The 26,243-nt window shown below is 44.3% G+C and overlaps 1 protein-coding gene across 3 annotated transcripts in view; it reads right to left on the bottom strand.

Annotated features, from left to right (window-relative positions):
• Window positions 1-25,013, bottom strand: part of TAFA4 (TAFA chemokine like family member 4) — a 134,383-nt gene extending 109,370 nt beyond the window's left edge. The window contains exon 1 of one of the 3 annotated variants that reach the window (XR_014560654.1): window positions 24,474-25,013. The gene's annotated coding sequence lies outside the window, so the exon portion shown is untranslated. Of the gene's footprint in view, window positions 1-22,178; window positions 22,387-24,473 lie in introns of those variants that run through there. The other 2 variants (XM_083725427.1, XM_083725428.1) reach the window with 2 other exon arrangements.
• Between the last annotated feature and the right edge of the window lie 1,230 nt (window positions 25,014-26,243).

Raw genomic sequence — 26,243 nt, 5'->3', positions numbered from 1 at the left:
AATGCAAAGTATTAAAATACATGCATTTCCCTGCCAAAAATGCAGCAGATCATTCCCCAGGAAAACATTAAGAGGGAGCAAGAATATGGATTTAAATAACAACATTTCAAGTGTCCGGGGCAGAGGGGTGGGGCAAGGCAAGTGGAATAGCTTGCAGCAGTCTTCCCCACACACTGGCTCCCCCCATCTCCCACTCCAGGCACCACTTTGTACCACTCCTTTGTTCGGAATGGATGGGATGCGTGTCCAATCCTGGCATCCAATGAAACGTGGGCATGTAGGAGATGCTGAGCTGCAATTGCATAGGAAGAGCAAACCATTTTTCATGGATTTGTGGGTTATTTGAGGGTCACTATCCTATCAATGGGACGTGGGTGGCCCTGTGGGTTAAACCACAGAGCCTAGGGCTTGCCGATCAGAAGGTTGGTAGTTTGAATCCCCGCGACGGCGTGAGCTCCTGTTGCTCAGTCCCTACTCCTGCCAACCTTGCAGTTCGAAAGCACGTCAAAGTGCAAGTAGATAAATAGGTACCACTCCGGCGGGAAAGTAAACGGCGTTTCTGTGCGCTGCTCTGGTTTGCCAGAAGTGGCTTAGTCATGCTGGCCACATGACCCGGAAGCTGTACGCTGGCTCCCTTGGTCCATCAAGTGAGATAAGCGCCACAACCCCAGAGTCGGTCACGACTGGACCTAATGGTCAGGGGTCCCTTTACCTTTACGTTATCCTATCAACCTCACCCTGTGGCAATGCTTTGCAGATGACCGCAGTGCCTAGAGACAGACAGTCAGGCCATGCATCCCTAGCAGTGACCAGAGGAGGAATGACCACTGAGAGGAGCGCAGAGCATCAGTGGCAGCACAATCAGATGCCCTCATCTGCCCCAGCTGCAACAAAACATGTCTTGTCTCGTATCAGTCTCTACAGCCACAGCAGGCACTGTAGCCTTCCAACAGTTTTGACTTCACCCCCAAAGGGGTGAAGACTCCTCCACTGTCTCCTGAGACAGATGGATGCCAACCACAAAACTGGAAGTGCTGGTTGCCCCACCTTGGCAACACATGCAGAACTCTGTATAATCACAGTCTAGGAGGATCATAATCATTTACACACAATGAGCAAACATATGCAAAATACAATATACTGGATTTTCTTTACATATCAGTCATCATGCACAGTCTAAGAGAAATGAACTCTGCTTTCAGATCAATAAGCCTTACGTTAATCATTACAGCCAACTACATGTGATGCTATTGCTCAACAAAAGAGGGTTGTGTGCAATGAGTTGCATTCAACGAAAGCATTAAGGAGGGTGTTCTATCAGCACAAGGATTTCTCCTTGTGCAACAGAAGGTTCTCTCTCTCTCCTCCTGCTGTACAACCTCTAAATCTGTTCTTGGACTTCCCCCAACCTTCCAGAGCAGATTCTGGGGTGGGGTGGGGCTTGCATGTGGGAGGAGGAGAGGGAAGTCCTGCTGCACTAGCACTAATTTATTGATTTGATTTTAATATCTGTATTCCATTTTTCCAACAACGTGTTGAACTCAAAGAGACTCACAATAACAATAGCATTAAAAGTTAACAAAGATTACAAATCTATACCGTACAATCCACACTATAACACTATCAAAATCACAGTAGCATATAAACAATGTTAGAAACTCAGATCTATAAGCGAGGCACCAAATGGCTCCTTAAACCAAGGAGCCAAAAGAGATTGCCTAGTTGCCATTTGGGGGCCAGGCGGCTTGAAAGTTGTATTTTTCAAGAAGACTTTTTGGTTCCTGAAATTCATTCTGACTGTGCAGATAAAATATAATGGATAGAATTCTACAGGATGGTCTGAGTGGTGTTCCTTCTTTGTGTATCTTAAAAGCCTCTCCTATCAGTGAAGAAATCCAGCTAAGAATCATCCCCAGAGAAAAATCATCCAGATGCCCCAAACTCTACGGCCTCCCCAAGATACACAAAGAAGGAACACCACTCAGACCAATAGTCAGCTCCATAGGCTCACCTCTACAAAATCTCGCTAAATTTCTCGCCAAGCAACTTCAGCCCTATGCAGAATCCATCTCTTCACACGTACCAAACTCCTTCCAGTTCATAGAAACAATAAAGAAGCAAAACCTACATCCTAATGACCTACTTGTGAGCTTCGATGTTGTATCTCTCTTCACACAAGTGCCCATTAATGAAGCCTTGACAGCTATTCAAAACAAATACAATCCCCCCGAATACATCTTGGACCTGACCAACCACTGCCTAACCAACACGTACTTCATCCACAATGGACAAAGATACAAACAGATAGAAGGAGCACCTATGGGATCACCCCTCTCACCGGTCATCGCAAACCTGTACATGGAACACTTTGAAACCAATGCTTTAGACAAGTCAGAACACAAACCCAAACTTTGGCTCAGATATGTTGACGACACCTTTGTAATTTGGCCACACGGGAAGGAAAAACTGGATAGCTTCCTCACACATCTCAACAACTTACACCCCAAAATACAATTCACTATGGAAATAGAAGCCAACAACCAACTTCCCTTCCTTGACGTCCTAATCTACAAAAAACCTGATGGCTCCCTAGGACACACTATCTACCAGAAAAAAACACACACCAACCGCTACTTACATGCACAATCACACCACCACCCTGCACAAATAAACTCCGTAGCCAAGACTCTCATCTCCAGAACCAAACGCCTGGCTGACAAAGACCACTTGACAACTGAGTTACAGAATCTCTCAAATGTGTTAATTGCCAATGGATACCAGCAAAACAGGATTACGAAGCTAATCCAAAAGGAAACACCCCCCAAAAACCAAGACACAGAAGAAAACAATGGCATGGCCCTCCTTCCTTATATCAAGGGCACTACAGATAAAATTAGCAAAATCCTCCATAAACACAATATCAAAACAGCCTTTTGCACCAACCAAAAAATAGCCAATATCCTCAGAAACCCCAAGGATAAAATCCAGTTGGAAAACCAAGGGATCTATGAAATACCCTGCAAAGTCTGCCCAGCCACGTACATTGGACAAACAAACAGACGAATAAATGCACGTATCGCAGAACACAAGAATGCCGTCAAAAAAGAAGAAAAAACTTCCTCTCTTTTCCAACACATGAAAGAAACAGGACACGAAATTAATTTTGCAGATTCCAAATTGCTCTTTAACACGGAACATCACCACAAGAGAATAATCATGGAAGCCATCGAGATAGAGAAACACCCTCACAACATGAACAAGCGTGACGACACATCCCGCTTGCCAGACATCTGGAAATTAGCCCTCCCCACAAAAACTGACACCAGATCCAGAGGCACACAGAACGCCAACACCAATCAACCACACCAGACCCAAACCCAGACCCTCTCCACAGATGAATTACTGACACCATCCAGTAGCCAATCCATGGTGGCACCTCCGGATGCTGCACCCCCCTGCAATCCCTACACAGATCTGGCTGACACAAGCCACAAAACCACAGCTCGCCCCTATACACGAAGCCAAGCCAAAGCACAACTAAGTGCAATACAGCCATCTTCTCAGGAAAACTCTTCACAAAGTTCAAGAGGTCAAGACACAAAGACTTTAGCAACTAATCCACACCTAATGACCCACCTAAGTGGTACTCAGGATATCACTCAAGAAATCACTCAAGGTATCTCTCAAGTAATTAAGGAACAAAAGAAGAAAAGGCACACTAGCCTGGGAACTTCCTCTCTGCCCAGAACATTGGAGGCTAGACACCACACCCCCTCTACAGTATTTATAGGAACTCAAACATTGAGATCCCGCTCTGTTCCAGTAACAAGAAGCCGAAAGCACCAGCCTGAAGATGACGAGTGAGACCTCGTCGAAACGTCGCCTAGACACCCCAACTTTTACACGGGAAGACACCCGAGGACACCAAAACCTGCATTCCTGTACCCATGAAAATCTACGAAAGCATATATATATATATATATACACACACACACACATATATATATATAACGCAAAACAATTAATACATTTCAATAAATACAACTCATAATGATACAAATAATGATACAAAGTATCAGAAATAGCTGTTGAGTACCAGCCCTGTGCCTGCCTAAGTTGAATGTGTCTTACCACCTGGGTAAGTGTGTATATGTTTGTACCTGTAGTTACCTTTCCAGTTATAAAATAACAGTTAGCAGTTCTTGTAGTTCTCAATGAAGCTAAAAAGTGGGGGAGAATATCTACTTGGGTACCACCCAATATGTGTATGTTGAAGCATCCAATTAACATGTCCCATGCAGCCTGATTTAAAATTTATTTCAGCATTGTTTCACATTGAATTTAGTTGAAATAGTATCCATCTTTATTTAAGGCAGCTGCACAAGGCTTTTCTTGGGGCAGGGGCACCCAGAACAAGTAGCAACCCTAATATGCAGATGCCTAAAAACTCAATTTGAAAATACAAAAACTGGGGTCAAACTTTAAGGAGTTCTGTTGCGTTAAGCAGCTAGTACACCACCTCTTTTGGCTTGGGGGGGGGGAATCTTCATCTACATACTAAAGACTAATGCTATTATTCATTTCTTAAGGAAAATCAATATTATCTTGATTTTCTATGGCTTCAATAAGTCGGCAATTGTTAGTTAAGATAAGGAGTTCCATAATAAAAGAATGTGCCACTAACAAAACCTTAATAAAATTCTGGGTCATTTTGTTTTGTTTTTAAGATATTCTCTTTTTTCCCACCAGACGGCTGAATTATGTATTTCTGCTTACATATTAGCTTGTATGATTAAAACATGATGCTCTTTCTTGGCTTTAATAAGGGCATATTCAAATAAAATAAAATATTCTCTTAAATGAAATATAGTACAGCATTTGTCCTTAATGTAGTTTTCAGAAAAACCATTAGGTTTGGTACACGGAGGTACAATCAGGCATTTTTAAACTAATCTATAGCTCTGCTTGAAAGCCAGTATGTTCATTCTGTGTGCCCTATAGGATTCTGCAATATTTGCACATCAAAATAAGCTCTGGTTTTTACACTTGGGATACTTAAGCTTTGTAAAAGAAACTGTGAAAAACAGTAAACTTTGAATCTTGGTTTCTTCAGCAGATTTTTTCTTTCTTCCTAGCCATTGCTAAGTGTCCTTTTCTTTTCAGGGTGACCTTAACTTTCATATTTGTAAGATGCTTGAGTGTGTGTGTGTGTGTGTGTTTTCAATTCAACGGGTGTCATAATGACTATTTATCATCTTTAATGTATTAGACAAATGCACTGAGAGAAATCTCTTAGGACCCTCTTGTTTAAAAAGAAAATCAAGCTTTAAGTCATTGCTGATTTAGACCAAATTTCATTTATTGACAAATAAACAATCATGAATACATTTGCTGGAAAGCCATCTCGCAAACACACACACACACACACCTTTCCCTCCCCTAATGGTTTTGTGCATCAGCTGTAATTTCACACATCTACATATTTTTACACTGACCAAGACATTGCTTAATACAATTTGCAGAGAAGGTTTTGCACCCGTACATCTTGTGACATCGGCTAGAGCATTTGGAAAAACAAATTATGCCATGTCTCTGCCTGCAAATGGATAAAAACATTTTGCTCAAAAACCGTGCTTATTCGTACAAAGAGCAAATCAATATATTTCATGCGATGAATGGGACAGTGGAAAAAAGTTGAAATATTAAAGTATAGCTCGATGCTTTGACATTTTGCATTGCTAATTGTGATCTCAGCTGTTTCCTGCTAGGTAATGACCATAATGAATAAACATGCTGTGCTTATGAAGGACTTAGACCTAACAAACTGATCAATTGTTAATTCTATAAACTGACGGGAAGGTGTCCTCACTATCAATAAATAAATCAACTCCCGTTTGTGGGATTAAGACACTACATCATCTCAATATCCTCCGGCTTCCCTTTGCAATAATGCAGTTAGCATTGGGTTACTGGCATTTATAAAGTCAAAGTTGTTGTAATGTTTCAAAAGCCATTGCACGCTAATTAAAGAATCCACTGACACAGGCAAAACTCTAATTATTAGTAAAGTCACCTGGAAATACATTTCTCTAACAGCAACTCTTTTGTTAAACCTCCTCAACAATAAGCAAACAGCAATTCCAGGAGCAAATTTCAAAGTATGTGTCGTCCTTTGTTACATCTTTTACTTGAGGCCAGTGCTTATAAGCAAAGCAAGATTATTCTCAACAAATCCAGAGTACTTTTTATCCGCAAAGTGTTATTTGTGTGGAGGAAATGTATTTTCAATAGAGCAATTGGGTTCTATCTGGCAGGGAGGAAAATCCAAAAGGGCAAGATCCTATTTTGGAGAGAGAAATGTTCTGAAAGCCAGTCTCTTACAAATAGCCATCATCTGCTACCGTTCCAAACTAGACTTAGCATTCATAGTTTATTCACCACCAAAGGTCCAATTTAAGAGAGAAATGTGTGTGTTCAACTCATAGGCAGTCATTCAGGTGCCAAGGAAAACAAAAATACATTTCCACTAGTTTCTGTAACCTGGCGAAGTGTTATGAGTGTTAATTCTGCAAATGAAAAAAATCTGCAAACTCCAAGCTATTGGACAAAATTGATCCAAGTTTCCAAGGAATATTACTAACCCTAAGCAGTCAGAATTCCCCCCTCCCCCCCCCCGCAAATAGAAGTAGGTTGGCAATTTTGACGCATTGCCATTAATCATCATCAGTGGATTATTTGGTATTGATTCAATGTATACAAGATCAAATCCTGGTACTGCTACCTAGTACGGCATTTTTATAAGTCCAACCCTTGCTGTCATTCTCTTTTAATCTTCATTTAAATTTGCATATAAATACACCTTTTTTTAAAAAAAATAAAGCTAACTGGAACTCTACTTTCTTCCACAGGAAGACAGACAGAAATAGGCACAGAAATCAAAATAGATGTTTGGGGGGTTTTGTAATCTAAAGCCAAAAATGGAAAGGAATCATTAAAAACAATAAACTGGGATTCTTTTAAAACTCAAACAGCAGAGCCTCATTGTGACTGAACTCTAGGGGCAAACAGCAGGGCTGACGCATGGCGTGTAACTGATGGCAACCCTAGCAAAATAGTTAAGAGTAGTAAAGTAATTTGTGGCGGAACCAGTTCTGCTGCTCAGACACGAATTGAAATGCAAATAAGAATATGAGGAGGCAGGAATGGTGGGGAATTTGTGACCGCCAAGTTTTTGTTGGCCATGACCAGCATGGCCAATGGTCAGGGACAATGGGAGTCACAATTAGACAGAATCTGAAGGGCTGCAGGTTCCCCATCCCTGGTTGCAAGTACCGTATTTTTTGCTCTATAAGACTCACTTTTTCCCTCCTAAAAAGTAAGGGGAAATGTGTGTGCGTCTTATGGAGCGAATGCAGGCTGCGCAGCTATCCCAGAAGCCAGAACAGCAAGAGGAATTGCTGCTTTCACTGCACAGTGATCCCTCTTGCTGTTCTGGCTTCTAAGATTCAGAATATTGTTTTTTCTTGTTTTCCTCCTCCAAAAACTAGGTGCATCTTGTGGTCTAGTGCACCTTATAGAGCGAAAAATATAGTAATTGTCAGAGGAGAGACATGTGCTGCCTTTTCTCTTCTTTAGCACAATCCATATATGTACTGCAGCCACACAGGCAACGTGAAGCACATGATCTGCTTGTCAATCAGCTTGCCCCAGAGAAGGCCAATGACAGCTTGGCATGGTTAAGGATCTGCAGGGGTCTCCCTGTGGAATACCTGGATGGCCTGGGTGCACCACTGCTCCTCTTGCCACTACCACCTGCTCAATGGCTCCATTTCTCTGGGTGAACAGCAAGCAATGGGAGTGATGAAGGAACAGCAGCTGCCATTGACAGCTCACTCATTTTCTGTATCTTTCTCCTGGGACAGCAGTGGGGATTGTGCCCTGATGCAAAAGGACATTAAGTGAGCTACTGCATGGAAGAAGAGCCCCCCCACACACACACCTGATTGTTTGTTTGTGGCATTTTTACCACGCATTCACAGTGAGTTCTCTGACCTATGTAGATCTTGAACAAAACAAAGTAAAACCCACTAAAAAAGATACAGCAACATGAACATAAAATCAAGCACCAGTTAAAAACAACATCAGGATAAACCAGAAGTGCCTTGGAAGGTACTGGTTCAATAAAGCTCAAAAGGAAGGTTTGGACAATTAATGATTGGGAGTTGCTGCACCATTAAACTTCAGATAACAGACTTACACAACATCCCGGATTGGAATGGAGTCAGAGGAAGCTGCGCTGATAAAACGGCAGTTGGAAAAATATATACTAATAAAGCTGTATTCGACGGATGAAAGTATATGATGTTTGACATGATTGAGAATCGTGGTCTCAGGGACAGATAATTATAAAGCGTTAAAATTGAGATGTGAAAAATATGGAAACAGCGAGGAGAGGAAGGACTGAGATGTGGAGATATGCTTCAGAGATCCAGACCGTGGGGAGCTCCAAAAAATTGATAATTATAATTTGGACTTTTCTATTTTAGTTTCTTATTTTAATTGGAGTATTATGATTGGATATATTAATTGGATGTTTTTTATTGGAAAATCAATAAAAATGATTTTTTAAAAAGCAACAACCAGAAGTGCCCAAGTTCTAAAAAGCATTCAAACGTGTTTTGAAACTGAAGAACCTAAGAAAATAAAAAGGTCTTCACCCAACACAATTGAAACCACAATGCAAGAACATTGGAAGAGCTGTGCTGGACCAGGCCAAAGGCCTGTCTAGTCTGCCATCCTGTTCTTACAGTGGCCAAACAGATGCCTATGGGAAGCCTGAGCTCTCCTCACTTGCAGCTCCCAACAACTGGGACCCAAAGGCATACTGCCTCTGACAGTGGAGATAGAACAAAGGCTTATCCTCCATTAAATTGTCTAATCCTCTTTTAAAGCCATCCAAGTTTATGGTCATCAGTACATCTTCTGAGAGTAGCTTCTGCTGCCACACAAAGACAAGGCAATCCTCTCTGCTTGTTTCATTAACATAAAACATTTGTAGATTTGAGATTAGATAAGGCCTAAACTCTCAGAGGGGACGCGGGTGGCGCTGTGGGTTAAACCACAGAGCCTAGGACTTGCCGATCAGAAGGTTGGTGGTTCGAATCCCCGCAACGGGGTAAGCTCCTGTTTCTCAGTCCCTGCTCCTGCCAACCTAGCAGTTCGGAAGCACAAAGTGCAAGTAGATAAATAGGTACCGCTCCAGCAGGAAGGTAAACGGCGTTTCTGTGCGCTGCTCTGGTTTGCCAGAAGCGGCTTAGTCATGCTGGCCACATGACGCGGAAGCTGTACGCCGGCTCCCTCGGCCAATAAAGCGAGATGAGCGCCGCAACCCCAGAGTCAGTCACGACTGGACCTAATGGTCAGGGGTCCCTTTACCTTTAATCTCTCAGATCTTCTCTCAGCCACCAGAAGTAAGATAAGAGTACCCTCCTCTATTCTTCCTGCTCCCTTACTAGATATTGAGTCTTTCATTTCTCATGACACTGGGGAAGGCTTTCCACAATTGGGGTGCCACCATCAACCAGCTCCTCTCCTCGGTAGCCACCCACCTCATCTCATTGGGGCAGCTGGAAAACGGCACTTGAAGATGTTGTCAGGGTCCAGGCAAGTATATATACAGCTTGACAGAGTACCTGCAAAACCCAGAGCTGGAACTAGCTCCAAGTTGCAATGTCACACTTGTGATTTTCATTCCTTGTAGGCATCATTCTCCTATTGTTGCCATTTATGTAGTGCCATCAATATGTGCACACTTTATAGGCCAACATAGGTGAAAAAGACTTACATCTTTCAGGGAAAGGACCACAGGTCAGTGGGAAAGCATTCCAGCTAACATCCCTGGCATCTCAGACATGCAAAAACATGTATGCATGGAGATGCCCCTCTCCAGTGAAGTGAATACAGATGTCAGCATAGACAGAACCTCATACTATGCATCAGGGCACACAGGTGGCCCTTGACTTGGGCAAGAGCATCTTGATCTGCTCTTCCCCAACCAGATACCCTCCAGATATTTTAGACAACAACGTCCTTTGGCCACAGTCAGCATGGTCAGTGACCAGGGATGATGGGAGTTGTGATCCAAAACATCTGGAGGGAACCAGGTTTAAGGGAGGCTGGTGTAGAGGATCACAGTTTAACTGGTATATTGTAGTATGAGCCATGGGCAAGAGCCTAGTGCCAGGACTAGTAGTCTGGAGGTGTATCAAGACAAAGAATGAGCTGGAGGGGACACATGAGCTGGCTCACTGCTAGACTGGCAAGCAAGAGAAATAGCAAGGCAATACGTTGAGAGGCAAGTAGGGACACCCTAATCTTCACCCCAACTGGAACTGAGGAGTCACACCAGAGTCTGGAGGGCCTAATATCAGATTATTGATCCCTTCTATCAGCAGACCCCTCTTGAGCCAACAGCAGATAGGCCAACCCTTTCTGGCAAGCACCATGATAGCCTGGATCTAGCCGCTGAACAGAATGGCTTGACTCCTAGCACCTTGAACCGAAACAAGGTGGAAGTACATAAGGGTATACTGGAAGATTACAAGGTGTGAACAAGGGAGTGTAACACACACAGCCTTATAGCCTAGGTATTAAAGCCACACACTTGATTGAAGGAGCTCCAGCTGTAAAGCACTGTTCTCTCCCAAATATTTCATACTCATCACAACTCTGTGAGGTAGGTTAGGCTGATGAGAGATAGTGACTGTACCAAGGTGAGCATCATGGCTGACTGGGGATTTGAACCCTGGTCTCCCTGGCTTTCACACATGCAAGTTGGACTATTCAGGGTACATTTTTGTTTACTCCTGCAGTGCTGGTAGATTTTGAAAGATATGTGACAATTCACTGGAACAAGTGACACTGTGAATTGTGAATGAGATGAAGAAAGAAAAAACTTGATTATTATTATTTCTTTAAATGTATTACAGGAGGGGTGAGTTTGACGATTACCTCCGATTATTTAATGCTTGAGGCAAGCAGAATTAATTTCTGTGTATATTATTAGCACCTCACCCTGCTGAGATTTTCCCATTGTTACACTACGGAACATTGTAGTCAGACCGCTCACAGCTATTGTGCATGCTTTTAAAAGAGGTAAATCTAAATAAATTACGTTATTAATATATTATCCTTACTGGAGAAGCAGCAAGGGGCCAATTGAAAAGTGACCCCTACTGTGACTGAAACTACATGGGTATAAAGTATTAACTCCATCAGAACACGACACGGGGACCATGCACAAACAAACAATTTTAATTCCTTTTGCAAACGCTCTACTCATTTGCAAATATGTATCCTATCTAATCTTTTCCTGAAACTTATTTATTCAGACTTTCTATTCTCATCCCATACTCTTGACTACAAAAAATAAAAGCCCTAGTTCTATTGCAGAAGGAAAGCTGCTATGACTTCTCCAACAAGGCTTTCTGGAGAATCACCTCCTATGTTCTAACTGTTGTTGTTGTTGTTGTTCTAATGTGTGGATTATTATAAAGAAGCATTTCATTCCTCATCTTTTCCAACAAGGCTTTCTGCAGATTCTGTTTTGATGTTGTTGTTCTAAATGTGTGGATTATTCCAAAGAACCGTTTCATTTCTTGACTTCAGTTAAATGGGTAGAGACCATAATTCAGCCAGTGATAGGACACATGTCTGATATGATGATGTCCCCAAGTCCAATCCTTGGTATCTCCAGCTAAAATAATCACATGGCAGTTAGGGCTGGACAAATCTGTCTTCCTCCAGCTCATCACTTTAACATGTGTTCATTAGTACCCCTATTCCATCCCACTTCCACATTAGTGACCAATCTTTGGACAAACAAAATGCTTAAGACAATGGGGATTTTTCTTCCGTGTATATTCCTTGCCAGGAAGAGAAGTCCCATCCCCAGTTTGCTCTCAAGAGATGAGATTAAGTCCCCGATTTGCGAAGAACTGCTTTCACAGTAAGAATCCCATCCTCAAATTTGTGAGGGAAAAGCAGGAATACATACCTGCCTGCTCAAATTTAGGCCTAAAATTAGGCCTGAAGAGAAATCTAAACAGAACTAGGGCGCTAGCTGAGGTAGAAGTCAATTTGAGGTAGGGCCAGACAGACAGGTTCATTCCCTCCCTTGAGGAATTTCTCACATTAAGAATTGTAGGGTTGAAGAATAGGAAGGGACTATGTGGGTCATCTAGGGATGCAGGTGGTGCTGTGGTCTAAACCACAGAGCCTAGGGCTTGCTGATTAGAAGGTCGGTTGTTCAAATCCCCATGACGGTGTGAGCTCCTGTTGCTCGGTCCCTGCTCCTGCCAACCTACCAGTTCGAAAGCACGTCAAAGTGCAAGTAGATATATAGGTACCACTCTGGTGGGAAGGTAAACGGTGTTTCCGTGCGCTGCTCTGGTTCGCCAGAAGTGGCTTACTCATGCTGGCCACATGACCCGGAATCTGTATGCCAGCTCCCTCAGCCAGTGAAGCAAATGAGCACCACAACCCCAGAGTCATCTGCGACTGGACCTAACAGTCAGGGGTCCCCTTTACCTTTACCTTATGAGGGTCATCTAGACCAACCCCCTGCATGCAGGAATCTTTTGTGAAACATGGGGCTCAAACCCACAACCCTAAGATTAAGAGTCTCATGCTCTACCCACTGAGCTATCATTGGCTGATTCTATACAGGCAAGTCTCCACAGGCATTCCAGCAACCAACAGGAATGTGATGCACTAGGCATAACCACCAGGAATATGCAGTGCTAACAGCCCATAGGTATGTCCAATCTCAGCCATAGAAGTGAGCAGCAGGACAGGAGCCAGAAGCTGAGACAGAGCTGAGGTGCCAGAGGCCACGAGACACAGAAAAATACACCAGAGCCAGGCAGGCCTTGATGCTCAGGCAAGGCCCTGCTCAAACAGGAAGACTTTTATAGCTGTATCATGTTCAGGAGGGCACAACGGTTAGTGGGCAGGACTCAGACCACAGCTTGAGAATATTTCACTGCCATGAGCATTTTCCAAACAGCAGTTCATGTAGAACCAGGGCCTCTAACATAGGGGTACAGCTGTACTGACCCCATACCAGCAGGGGCAGCTTTCATTTTAAAAAACAAGCCAACCAGACATTTCTGGAGAAAGTTAGAGGACAAAGTGTGGAGGCAGCTCTAATGTTTCAGGAGGCATTTGACCACCACAACCCCATCTGGGATTCAGGACGGGCCCCTCCTAGAACAGAAGCAGCTGGATAAAGGATGGCATTGGGGTATGTTTGTTAAAACACTTTCCTCATGTCCACAGATTCTCTTGGCATCCCTGCTTAGAACCAAAAGTCTTCAGTTACAGCAGCTCCCAACACGTCAGGAAGATTCACATGTACAGCCCCACAAGGGAGCCAGATGGAAGCTGTTTCTGTGAACTACCACGTGAGGGCTGAAGCTTACCTTCCCCTCAGTGAGGGGAAAGTATAGTCGTACCTTGGTTCTCAAACGCCTTGGTACTTGTATGTTTTGGCTCCTGAAAGCCGAAAACCTGGAAGTAAGTGTTCCAGTTTTCGAACATTCTTTGGAACCCAGACATCTGACGCAGCTTACACGGCTTCCAATTGAGTGCAGGAAGTTCCTGCAGCCAATCAGAAGACATGCCTTGGTTTTCGAATGTTTCTGGAAGTCAAACGGACTTTCGGAATGGAGTATGTTCAAGAACCAAGGTATCGCTGTATAGGATATAAAACAGGCTAAATATGCGTTAGGCCCATGAATGGTCCAGCATGGTACAGCCTGCATGCCTTAAAAGAAGTGCAAAGCTACAAACAGAAGAGAAGATGCTAGAGTATCTTCCCAAGGATTTGCTGGAACTCTTAAGGAGAACGTGACAAACATATGCCTGTACACAAAGCAAATGCAAAGTATACATATGTGAGACACATCCTCAGCATGGATTGCCTTTGTTTGTGTGAACACAATTCCACAAAGGCACTGTGCCATGGTTTGCTTAACAAATCCACGGTTTGCTTAACAAATGCCACAGAGGATCACATAAACCATGGTTTGTTTCTCCAAAGTTTGGCTTGTTTTCCTGCTGCGCTTGTCTTGTGCTTTTGCAGCTTCCTTAGCCATGGTTAAGGAAGGGTATTTGGGTTCACACGTTAACCACAACTTGTGGTCCGCAAGCCAGCCTAACCAACCTAACAAATTTGTTGTGAGGATTAAATAAGTGGCTGTGTGTGCTACCCTGAACTCCTTGCAGAAAGGGTGGAAATAAAATACAATAAAATAATTAACTATGGTTTTTTTAGTTATTGTAATCATTTTACACTGACAAATATCTATTTTTTTAAAAAAAAAATCAAACCTGTTGAAGATTATCTTCCTTGTTATAATATTAATACTTTTAAAATGCAACATTTGGTCAACATTAGACTGGTCAAATACCCATCCCTAATGTAAATATCCTTGTTCTTTATAACACAAGAAGAAACTTAAGTTACTACTAGTGTCAATACATTCAATGTTTTGCAACTTACAGGCACTTACTAATTGCTATCTCAATTCTCTGAGTGTCTTGTAGCCAAAATGGGGAAATACACAGAAAGGGAGGATGTACCCGCAGACTCAGGAGAACCACCAAGATTTGCTAAAGTACAAAAAAATATTTGAGAGGGGGACCCCTAAAAGGGGGAAGCACATGGAAAGCAACCCAGTGAGGACTGAGGTTGCTCTCAGATTACCTGTTGATTAAACATTTGTTCTGATTCAGGTGTGGAGACATACTACGTTGTGTAAAGCAGTTGCTCTCCCATACTTTCTCTCACCACCAGAGCACCAAATCAACTTTAATTGTACAACCTGAATTTGCAGGTTTGTGATTGAATTCCACCTGACAGTAGTGAGAGTCTGGAAGCATCCTGAGTGTATACAGGGTCCCCGGAATGCTGACTGACTGTTAGAGGGCAGGGACTTATTTAATTAGATTGCATCAGGATACTTCTATTGCAGTTTTCTCCTCCCAGGGGGATCAAATTTAGCACCAAGACTTGAGGTTCCCCACCCCTGGTCCCAGGCCATCGTTGGAAACCTCTGGACATAAATAAAATACAGTGGTACCTCAGGTTACATACGCTTCAAGTTACATATGCTTCATGTTACAGACTCCGCTAACCCAGAAATAGTACCTCGGGTTAAGAACTTTGCTTCAGGATGAGAACAGAAATCGTGCTCTGGCGGCGTGGCAGCAGCAGGAAGCCCCATTAGCTAAAGTGGTGCTTCAGGTTAAGAACAGTTTCAGGTTAAGAACGGACCTCCGGAACGAATTAAGTACGTAACCAGAGGTACCACTGTACACGAATAGCACAGTGCTTACATTTATCAAAATTTATATACCGCTTGATTACAGTAAAACCTCCAAACGGTTTACCCACACACACAAAAGTTGCCATACTAAAATATTGATTTCTTACAAGTGCAAAAATCAGCAAGGAGCGCAGTTCTCTGAGCAGAGGTGTTATATGCTCCCAAGGTCTCGTTCCTGTCACGTTCTGTGCCAACAGCAGTTTCTGGGTCACGTGCAAGGGAAGCCCCACATAGAGTGCATTGCAGTAATCCAAGCTTGAAGTCACCAGTGCCGAAATCCAGATGTAACACTTCTATTGAATGAACCCCCACGTGTATCCCTAATAATCTTATGTCTGATAACATGCCCTTCTTGTTCTTGGCTTCCAGACTTTCATAACGCTAAGGGCCAGCTCATTTGTATGATTTTTTTTAAAAAAAAGAACTTTAATCAGTTAATCTTTCTAGAATGCACAACCTGCTAAAACTACAAATCTTATCTCACCACTGCAAAGTGAGTTGCAACATTTTCAGCTGAGGGAAGGGGCTTAATCCAGACATACCAACACCTTCCCAAAGTGCCACTGAGCTACAATACTGCCCTTCTAAGACTTGCACCACCATATGCATACACACATTGGACTTTAGCCTGCATTGGGTATCATAAGCAACAATATTAGATACATAAATCTGATGGGACAAGATCCAAACACCAAAAAAGTATGCCACAATTAAAAATCTTTTAAAATAATCTAAATCCTCTTGATGATTTCTTTATCAGCAGGAGCCCTTGTAATTTTCTAAGTGTTTTTTTTAATGCCACAATAGATCAAAAGATCATTACTATTCAACTTATTTGAATATTTCCTAATTCCCTAAACAGTTGCTTACTGTTTTCTAATTTAAAGTAATTCATTACATGCACATCTTGCATTTTATGTCAACTCAAAGTGAATTATACATTCTCTCTCTCTCTCTCTCCCGGACAATTCAGTGGCAGCATTTCAGTCATCCATATGGTTCATTTTATTTCAGGATACAAATCGGCAGTATATATATAAATTGGCAGCAACGTAAAGCATGATGGGAAATTACCCCTCTTTAATAATGCTAAACAATTCTAATGATCCCATAGGTTATGCTAAACATCATCAACAACAAATATGCAAATAATAAATATGCAGATAGAATGCTGTTTTTCAAAGCCAGAGCTTCTCCCAGGCAGCTCATAATAGAATAGATAAAGTAAGTTTGTAAATGTTTTCAAAAGATCCCTGCAAAGTTTGAGGGCGAGGACAGAACAGTCTTCTTCTCACTTCAGTAGTGAATTCTCTAGGTATATTTAACTTCCAAGGGAGCATGCATAGGATTATAGTCTAATGCACTTTAATTTGTGGCCTGCAAAATCGTTAGTATCTTTCTTCCTATGAACTCAGAGTGGGATCGGGGCAGGCCTTGAAATGTACTAGTGCATTGAGCAAATGTAGTGTTGCACTATAATTGCTAGAACAGTTTTGGAAGCAAGGCAAGCCTTTAATATCTTCTGCTACTGGTATAACAGTCTCAGCCTTCAACAGCAAGGGGCCCTCAAGATGTTTTGGACTTCCAACTCCCATCAGCCTCTCCAGCACATGCATTATGGGAATTGTAGTACAAAGAATCTAGAGGGCACCACACTGTTGAAAGCAGTATTACCTTGTTCAGAGTAAGTAGCTCTTTTTTTCTTTCCTTAGTAGAATGCTCATTGTTGTTTTTATGAAGCTTTACATCAGATAGGCTGTTCAGATGCTGTTAGACTCCAGCTCCCATCAGACCCAGACACCATAGTCAGTGGTCAGGAATTATTATTATTATTCAATGTATATACTGCTTAATGCCAAAAAAAGTTTCTAAATGGCTTACAAATTATTATTTTTAAAAACAAGCTCCATCAACCATTGCAAGGTAGACCTTCACAATGGGAGTTGTTATAGTCTAGCAACATCTAGAGGGCCACAGGTTCCCTATCCCTGAATTATATAGAATCATAGAATCTCAGAGTTGGAAGGGACCCAATGGGTCATCTTGTCCAACCCTCTGCAATGCAGGAATCTCAACTAAAGCATCCATGACAGATGACCATCCAACCTCTGCTTAGAAACCTCCAAGGAAGGAGAGTCCACCACCTCTCTTGGGAGTCTGTTCTACTGCCAAACAGCTCTTACTGTCAGAAAGTTCTTTCTGAGGCTTAGTCGGACTCTCCTTTCTTGTAGCCATTGGCTCAGGTACTACACTCCAAAGCAGGAGAAACAAGCTTCCTCTACCCTCCATGTGACAGCCCTTCGGATATTTGAAGATGGCTATCATATCTCCTCTCAGTCTCCTCTTTTCCAGGCCAAACATACCCAACTTCCTCAACTGTTCCTCATAAGGCTTGGTTTCCAGACCCTTGATCGCCTTGGTTGCCCTGCTCTGCTCATGTTCCAGCTTGTCAATAGCCTTCTTTCATGGTCCTAATTAATTATATGCTTCCATCAACCTTGTGAGGACAGCCCATCTCTTCATTTCACTGGAAGACAGCAACCTGTCCAAGGCCACCGCAACTGGGCTGATATTTGGAACCATTCCTTCAATGTCTGCTCTCCAGCTTTCTTCCAAATTTACAGTGGGGAACGGGAGGATAAATATTAGGGTCAACTAATAAACTGGAGAAAAGCAGTGAAAATAAGCATGCAATACAGTAAAAGCATACTGTGATCCTTCACTATAGGAATAGCCTTTAAAACTATCTTCAGCAGACTTTGGTTGTGAGTTTGGCAAGGGGAGTAGGCTATATGCCTGAGCCTCCCTTCTAATTCCTGGTTCCAGCATGGATTCAATTGCTGAAATAGCCAGGCCAGCCTGGTAAGGGCCTGCCACATAGTATGGGTCATTAAGATAACAAAGGGAGTGGCTCTGTGCAAGGTGCAAATGGGTGGGACTCCCTCCCTCCACTGTCTGCTAATTAAAAATAAAGTACAAAAGGCCAGAGTGGTGAGTTGAGTTATGTGAGCTAGAAGCTTGATACAAAAGCTGCAGGATGAAAAGGCAGAGAGAGAGAGAGAGAGAGAGAGGGAGAGAGAGAGAGAGAGAGAGAGAGAGAGAGAGAGAGAGAGTGCCATGCCTGATTTCTGCTGGAATATGGAGATGGGAAAGACAGAACACTCTTGGGGTGTTGATGCTGTGAAGCCCTCCATCCTAGGCTGAGGTTGTAAATATGTGCAAATGAACCATATATCCTAAAGACACCACAGTCTCCACTGTGCCTCGTTCTGAAAGAAACACAAACGCTGGAAACCCCTGGAATCTCGCACTACTCAGAGATTGAGGTAGTGTGCCACACTATACATATCTGTTCTGTACTACGTAGGTTAGATAGGACAGCTCAGACAGCACTGGTGCAATTTAATTAGTTCCAAAACAAAAATGCATGGATAAACAGAATCAGAGAGGATGCTGAAATGGTGTCAGGAACTATCTTTAGTTATTTAACATGTCCACTTTACTAATCACTGTGACAAAAGGAAAATTATGATTGCCCTTAAATCAAAAGATGGAATCTTTGATCTAGCCATACTTTCCTTCTTTCTATCCAAGGTATTGGTATTCCACCCTCCAGCTTTTTTAAACAAAAAACCCAAGGGTGCTTAACATATAGCTGATTAAATCAATTATATTTATTTATTTCTAATATTTATAGGCAGTTTTTTGTCCTAGATGGTCACCACACAGTTCACAGAACGATTGGGCAGGGAGGTGGGGGGACTCATCCGTCAAGTAATACGTTGCTTAAACAAACAAAAACCAATAGTAAAAACAAATTCAATAAATTAGGCATGATGCAACTTACTTAAAATGCCTGCTAGACTAGAAAGGTCTTCATTAAAGCACCTAGAGAAGGGGGAAGTGTCTGATCTCAGCTGAAAGAGAGCTGCACAGAGTTGCGCTCACAATCATAAACACACAGCTCCTGGTGGATCTGAGCCATTGGGAAACACTAGCAGAAACTCCTTCAAAGATTCCATTGATCAGGGATGGATGTAAGGAATCAGGCAGTCCTTAAGACATCCTGGACCCAAGCCGTTAAGGGTCTTATGAATTCATACAAGGAGCTTACACTTGGCTTGGTAGCATAATACAAAGTGACAAAATATAATGCATGGAATTAACTCAGCAAAACAAGAGCACCAGATCAAAGAGGAAGAGTCAGTAAAATCTGTAGAGGACTGCTGGATGTTCTGCTGGGTAAACACAAAGGCTTTCTGGGAGACACATCAGACTCTGTTGCAGGTTAACCTATCTTGGGAAGGCGTTCCACATTGAGGATGCCATATAAACTAAGCAGGACCTCTTTGATCACTATCTGCCTAACATCAAGGGACTCAGAAGTGGATCTCCAAAGATGACCGGTTAATTTGGGAGGAGGCAATCCTTTGGGATCCCATGACCTTTAGGACTTTGCTTACCATTAAATAACTTTAACTGACTTAGAAGCAGTACAGAAATCCCCAGGACATACTTCCATGTAAATGGGACTGAATTGCCAGATGCATATTTTTGTTTGGTGGAGGGGGCCGTGTGGTGCTGGGAATGGCCCTCAGAACTTGTTCTCAGACTGAGATGTTCTCTGTTCACTTGTCACAATTACAGGGAGTGGAACAAAACCACCAAATGCATATTGCAATATGGCTTTGGCCAGGGCGTGGTTTCCGAAACACCTGATTGGCTGGCGATGATGTCAAGCGCATGCTCAATCTCTAGTGGATGCAGTTTCAACATCACTCATCCTCAAGGAAAGTGTTAGCATAGGAGTTTCTGCCATAAGTAGCAGGATCTTAACCAACATGTGGAAACAAGAAGGGCAGTTTTTCAAACCTCATTTTCAAAACTGAACTGGTGCTTTGCTAAGAGGGCCATTTGTAAAAGCATCTTTCTTTCCAGAAATCTCATTGGGGGGAGGTGCTGTTTCTGAAAATTCAACTATTCCAGAAATCTTGACATTCAGCACCTGAAGCCAGTTCATGTCGCAACAAGAGGTTTGCATAATTTCAATTTTTCTAGCAAGGGCTAACAGTGCACTTATCACGATGCAGCATGGAGTATATTATAGTATACTTATGCTGTGTATAAACAAAATAATCTCTAAATTGGATTCTTTCAAGCACATTGGCCTATGTGTAAAAGTGGGGCCTGGTCCATTAGGGCAAATGAGGCACTGCCCCACCAAACCTCAGCTGCCTGTCTTCTTACTTAGGCTCAGTTACAGCAAGGAAAAGGATGAGGACAAAACTGGAATTTGTTGGCCTTGCCTCTCATTGGCTCCGGTTCCGCCTACTGTTGTCCTCCCTGAATTCTGCTCCACTAGTCTCAATGGGCATCAACCACCACTGCTTTTACATGGCGGTGACAAAACAAGGCTACTCCAAATAGAAAATGATAAAACTCAAGATTCTAAGTATATTTTTTGAATACTAAAATGAATTGCCGCAATATTTTTTTCCCATACAAAGACCAGACAGACTGCAAACACCCAGATGGTCACTGTGTTGCTGTCCTTAATTAGACTTAATATTATCATCATAAATATAAGTCGCCACAATGGACCCACTCGTATTGTTCCCTGGGCTGAGGGGTAACTGTTTCCTCTCTTGAATGATTTGTTGAGAGAGAGAGAGAAGAATACCCTTTTCATGGGTCTCTATATACACAGGTTTACCAGAAGACTACAGCATATCAGTAAAACATTATGCTCTTTTTATAAAAAAAACAAAAAAAACCAAATGAATTCAGTTACTTCCCATCAAAACATGCAAAGGGGTGGGGGTGGGGAGAATGCCAGCTACGCAAATACAACTTGTGCCAGGGAAAATGTATGTCAAAGCAATTTGAAAACACATCTGTGCAAAGGTTTGCATGCAATTACTGTGTGCGCACCTTGGAATATATTGAGTGGCATACTGGGAATACGCTGTCGTGGGTTATTTATTTTTACAGCGTATGGAATCGGGGGGGGGGGAGCAAGCAGCCCACAACATCTCAGCTGGCTACCTGAAAACTAAGGAGTATGATGGACAGGAAATGCTTTCCTAGCCACAGACACCTGCACTTACCGTTAAGCAAAGGTTAACACAGTTAAACATGTTAATGTCAGGGTAGCGGACTGCTAATACAAAAGTGAGGGCTGATCAGGGTACCGGACTGCTAATACAAAAGTGAGGGCTGATCAGGTCTCTATATATCTGTGGCTTGGACTTTCTAGCAATTAGTTTGATACGCTGCTCTGATTTACACATACACTCTCTCACCCTCTCTTGTCTCCCAACACTTCCACTGCTCCAGCTAGATAGCTCACTATGTTAAATTGGGCTTACTCACAGGTAAGTATGCATAACATTGCCGTTTTAAGTCATTCTACTCCCAGGTTGTAATACACAGTTTGCAAATAATGCCAACGGATGCATGCAGAATTTATTTCACGCAGGCCAGGTAGCAAGCAGGCTTTAGTGGCATGATGACATCAGTCACTGTCACAATAAACTGGGGCTAGTGGTTCCAGATGTTACTTATGTTAAGGGAAGTTGTCCCTTAATACATCTCTCGCAGCAACGCAGTACAATTTGTCTTGCTCCCCCTTGAGAAAAAACCTATAGTTTTGATGTGCATACACCTAAAAAGTTGCCCGGGTGGGTGGGTTTTATTCTGTTTTTCAGCTGTGATTAACTTACAAAATGGAAAGACTAAACGGGAAGGCTTCTCTCTCCGCACCCACACAGAAGGGAACTCTACACTCACCTCCGTCTCATGTACTACATTTCTAAAACGATCTCCTGTTAAAGCACAGTTCTTCGCCGATAAAATGAATGAACACGCACTTTATCTCCTGTGATCAGCCATAATAACCACGCTTGGCTGGGGCTGTCTGCGGATAAAGGAGCATAACAGCAGGAGACCCACTTCGTGCGCTGCAGGCGGCGAAAGGAGAATCCAAAAAAAGTTTTATTTCACTCTTTCGGGGGGGGTCTTTGCCTCTCGACGCACCTCCTTCACACCTCCACTTACCCTGGATAGGTTTCAGGTTTCAGGCAAGAAATGAGACCGTATGCGGCGGTAGAGGGAGGGAAAGGTGACAGAGGATGGGAAGAGCAGAGCCTGCCGGTTACTCCGCACCCCGATCTCGACCAACAAGAGAGGACACATCATCCATCTTTCTGTCTCTCTCGCTGATGGATCCTCACTCCTTTACAGGCTTGCCACGCTTCGTCGCTGAACGGACAAAGGAGACTTTATTTTACACCCCCGTCTCGAGCAGACTAGGAACTGCACAAGGGAGGTGGCAGCGAAGATAGGTCTTTTTGCCCGCGCGCGCCTCCCGGACAAACACGGTCGCGCTTTCGGAAGTGCTGCGCTCCAGATCATTTCCCCAGGCCCCTCCAGAAGGCGCTCGCACTCTGCGTAAACTGGAAACACCTTGGCTCGTTATTCCGGCCGCGCGTGGGAGGGCCGGTAATGGTTCCGCGCGATCAAGTGCACTCTGCACATGCTCCGGGTCTCACCGCTCCGATCTAGTGCAATGCGGCGCGTTGGCTTTCCAAACAGACTGAGATCAGCACGGTAAACCCTTCCTACGACAGAAGAGGCGCTGGCCTGCCAGGACTTGGCTGGGCATCACAGTTAGCCAGCCACATGGCTCCCAGAGAGCCGAGGCACAAACGCTCTCCCGGCCTCCCAGTGCCCATGGGCAGCTGCTTGGCCAGGCTCTCCCACAAAGAGGTCCACTTCGGCTGTGGCTGGCTCCGCCAGCTTCTGCTCTCCAGCAACTATTCCAAGCTCGAGGTTTAAAAACAACCCCCACGGCTTCCTACATCTGGCCCCAGAATCCAACACAACACAACCCACACACACAAAGAAAGAGAGAGGGGGGGGGTAGCTGCCAGTCACACCTGCCCACAAGCAACTATCCAATCCCCTAGGAAGAATTGCTATTTTCCGCGCGCTCTTGCCTGGAGAGCAAGTGCCACTGAACTTTGTGGAATTAACTTCTGAATGAAGCTTTGTCTCCAAATGCGCCACCCGACAGAGTACTGGTCCCCAAAACTAACCAAGTCTGCCGGCGCTCCGGCGCCTCAGATATTTAATCCTCTCAAGCCTCTGGAATCGCGAAAGGGAAAACAACAGAGCAACCATGTGCGCGCTTCCTCGGAAATACGTGGCATGTCTCACCCTTTTCAATGGGGCTTACTCCCAGGTAAGTACGTGTGTGTGCGCGCGCGCACACACACAGGATTACAGTATTAATATAGGTCAAGTTTACAGCGCTCTACCTGATGGGCAGACGGTCATGCTTAGGCAAAACGTAAGAGTTGCTCGCATCCCCTTGCTTGGAAGGCTAGTTTGAGCGCTCCCACGACTCAAAAAACCGACAAAAGTTCCCTCTTTTTACGCCCAAGCGCAAATAGCGATGCCGTCGGGACAGAAGTCCAGAGCCCCAGTTTGCGGAAGGCCTGCAAGTGCAGCAGGGCATTTTGAAGTAAGCGACGTAATACACATAACCATCTAAACCAGGGGAGAAAAAAATACCCCTTTCAGTCCAGAGCCTGATCACCTAAGGGCGCCACTCCACGCCCTCCCCCCCCCCCGCGCTCATACACGTTTGCTGCTGGTGCTTTCCAGCTCGCATCACGCGCGCTTCACTTCCTCACCGCCTCGCTCCCCACGGCACGAGCGTGGTTTCGAATTTCCACTTTCCCGGCACCTAAGGATCGGGAAGAAGCAGGTTGCGTAGCGGACCTGGTTGTGGGAAGCGGATAACTGAGCGGAAGGCGATCTCTCTGTCACCGGCTCCGTCCGATCTTTTCTCCCTGCACAGGTTACGCCGAGCAAGACAACCAACGGCCGGCTGCACTGCACAGCCCCACCACCACCAAAGATAGATAGATAGATGATAGATAGATAGATAGATAGATAGATAGATAGATAGATAGATAGATAGATACCCCGGAGATTGGCGCTCGCTTTCCTCCCTCTGGCGGGAAGAAAAAAAGCTCCTTCCTCGTGCGCCCTAGAGAGCGCAGCGTCGGCAAACCTTACCTGGCGCGCAGCAGCAAAGATGAGCCGGGATCTAGGCTAGCCGCTCCGCCGGAGGCAAGGCAAGCGCGCCGATCGCCCCATCCAAAGCCGCGCTCTTTCTCCAGTATTAGGAAACCGCTATGTGCCACCGGCGATGTCTCCTCACGGGGCCAGGAGACACGCAGGCAGGCAGAGCCACCTGCGCCCGCCGGGTGGAGGGGAGCTGGAATGAAAGCTGAGCCAGCAGCCGAGGCTCCGAGGAACCCGCAAGAAAGATCCGTGGAAGAGAAAGAGAAAAAAACCTCAAGCCTGGAGGGTGGGGAACGCAGGAGGGATAATGAAACCCGACGGAAAGTTCGACGGGGTCACGCGTCTTCACGAGACTCCCAGCGCGGCTCTGCTGGCAAGGGAGCGGCGGCCGGAGAGCGCCACCAGCGCGCTTTGGAAACTACCGCGAGGCTCCTTGGCTTTCCCAGCCGCCTCTCCTTCGCTTGTTTCAAGGAGCTGCGAGGCGGGCGGCCCTGATAGGGCGGCGGAGGGCGAGGGCTGCCCGCCCCCTTTCCGGGCGCTGTCACTCATCTTCCTCTACCCCACGCGGACGGCCACTTAGGCTACTCCCCCCCCCCCAGGCGTACCCACGTGGCTATGTCACCGTGATCGTCCAGTCCGAGGGAGGGAACTGTGGGGTGAGGATCAGGCCTTGAAATGGCAGTGTCTGGGACTCATCTCTTGCTTGTGGGGTTCTGGTTGGCCACTGTGAGGACTGGACATGATGAGCCTATAGCGCTCTTCTGTTGTCAGATAAAGAAATATATAATGTTGTGAGTTTGGTTAGTCTGATGGCTTGATCCCAGAGTTACTAATCCCTGGAGTCGTGGATCCAGCAAGGGTTAAAATCTAATGGAAGTTTCTGTTGTTGAACTAGTCAGGCAATTGCTTTGGCATTAATGGACTTAGGGACTATTGTTACTATAACGAAAGAAGTTGCCCTGTGCCAGAGGGCACATGGGTGGTACTGAGAGAAACCTGTGTGAGAGAGCTTGAGAGCAGCCAGGAGAGAGAGAGAGAAAGAGATGCTTGATTTCTGCTAGAATCTAAGGCTGTCACTGGTAGAAGCAAGAACTTTTGGAGTGTTGATTCTGTGAGCCCCTCTATCCTAAACTTGGGTTGTATATATGTGTAAATAAACCATATGTCCTAAAGACAAGGCAGTCTCCGCTGTCCCTCATTCTGAGGAAACCAAACATTGGGTAAGCGCCTGGAAGCCCTGGCATCTCACACTACTTGGAGATTGGGGTGGCATCCAACAGTATGTTGCTAGGAGTACCCAGGCTGAAAGGTGCTGCTACCTCCCCTGTATAATTTCCCTCCCTCGTCTCACCAATAGATTTGGAATTGAGCTTCACTGAAATCAATACCTGGTTGGTTTCAATAGAAATTTACTTACAAGTTGGTGAGCTTAAGGATTGTAACTTAAAACTGTTCAAAGCTCCATTAGGAAGGCCAGGAAGGCACATGGATTTAGGTGGGTCTTTACCAATTATGTGTGTATTTAGAATTGCAGCCCAAATCCTAAACACATGTTCAGGTGGATCCTCTTTAATCTTTTAGTGGCAATTTTCAGGGTTCCCTTTCTTGGTTATTGTTTGGCATTTGTTATTTTCATGTAAGCTGCCTTGAAACTATATAGTGTAGGGCAGGTGTGGGGGACCTGGTGCCCTCCCATTGTTGTTGGACTACATCGCCCATCAGACCCAGCCACTGGCCAGTGGGGATGATGGGAATTGTATT

The sequence above is a fragment of the Podarcis gaigeae genome, assembly GCF_964106915.1.
Source record: "Podarcis gaigeae genome assembly, chromosome: 2".
Classification (NCBI taxonomy): Eukaryota; Metazoa; Chordata; class Lepidosauria; order Squamata; family Lacertidae; genus Podarcis; species Podarcis gaigeae.
This window is presented reverse-complemented; position numbering and strand designations above follow the sequence as displayed.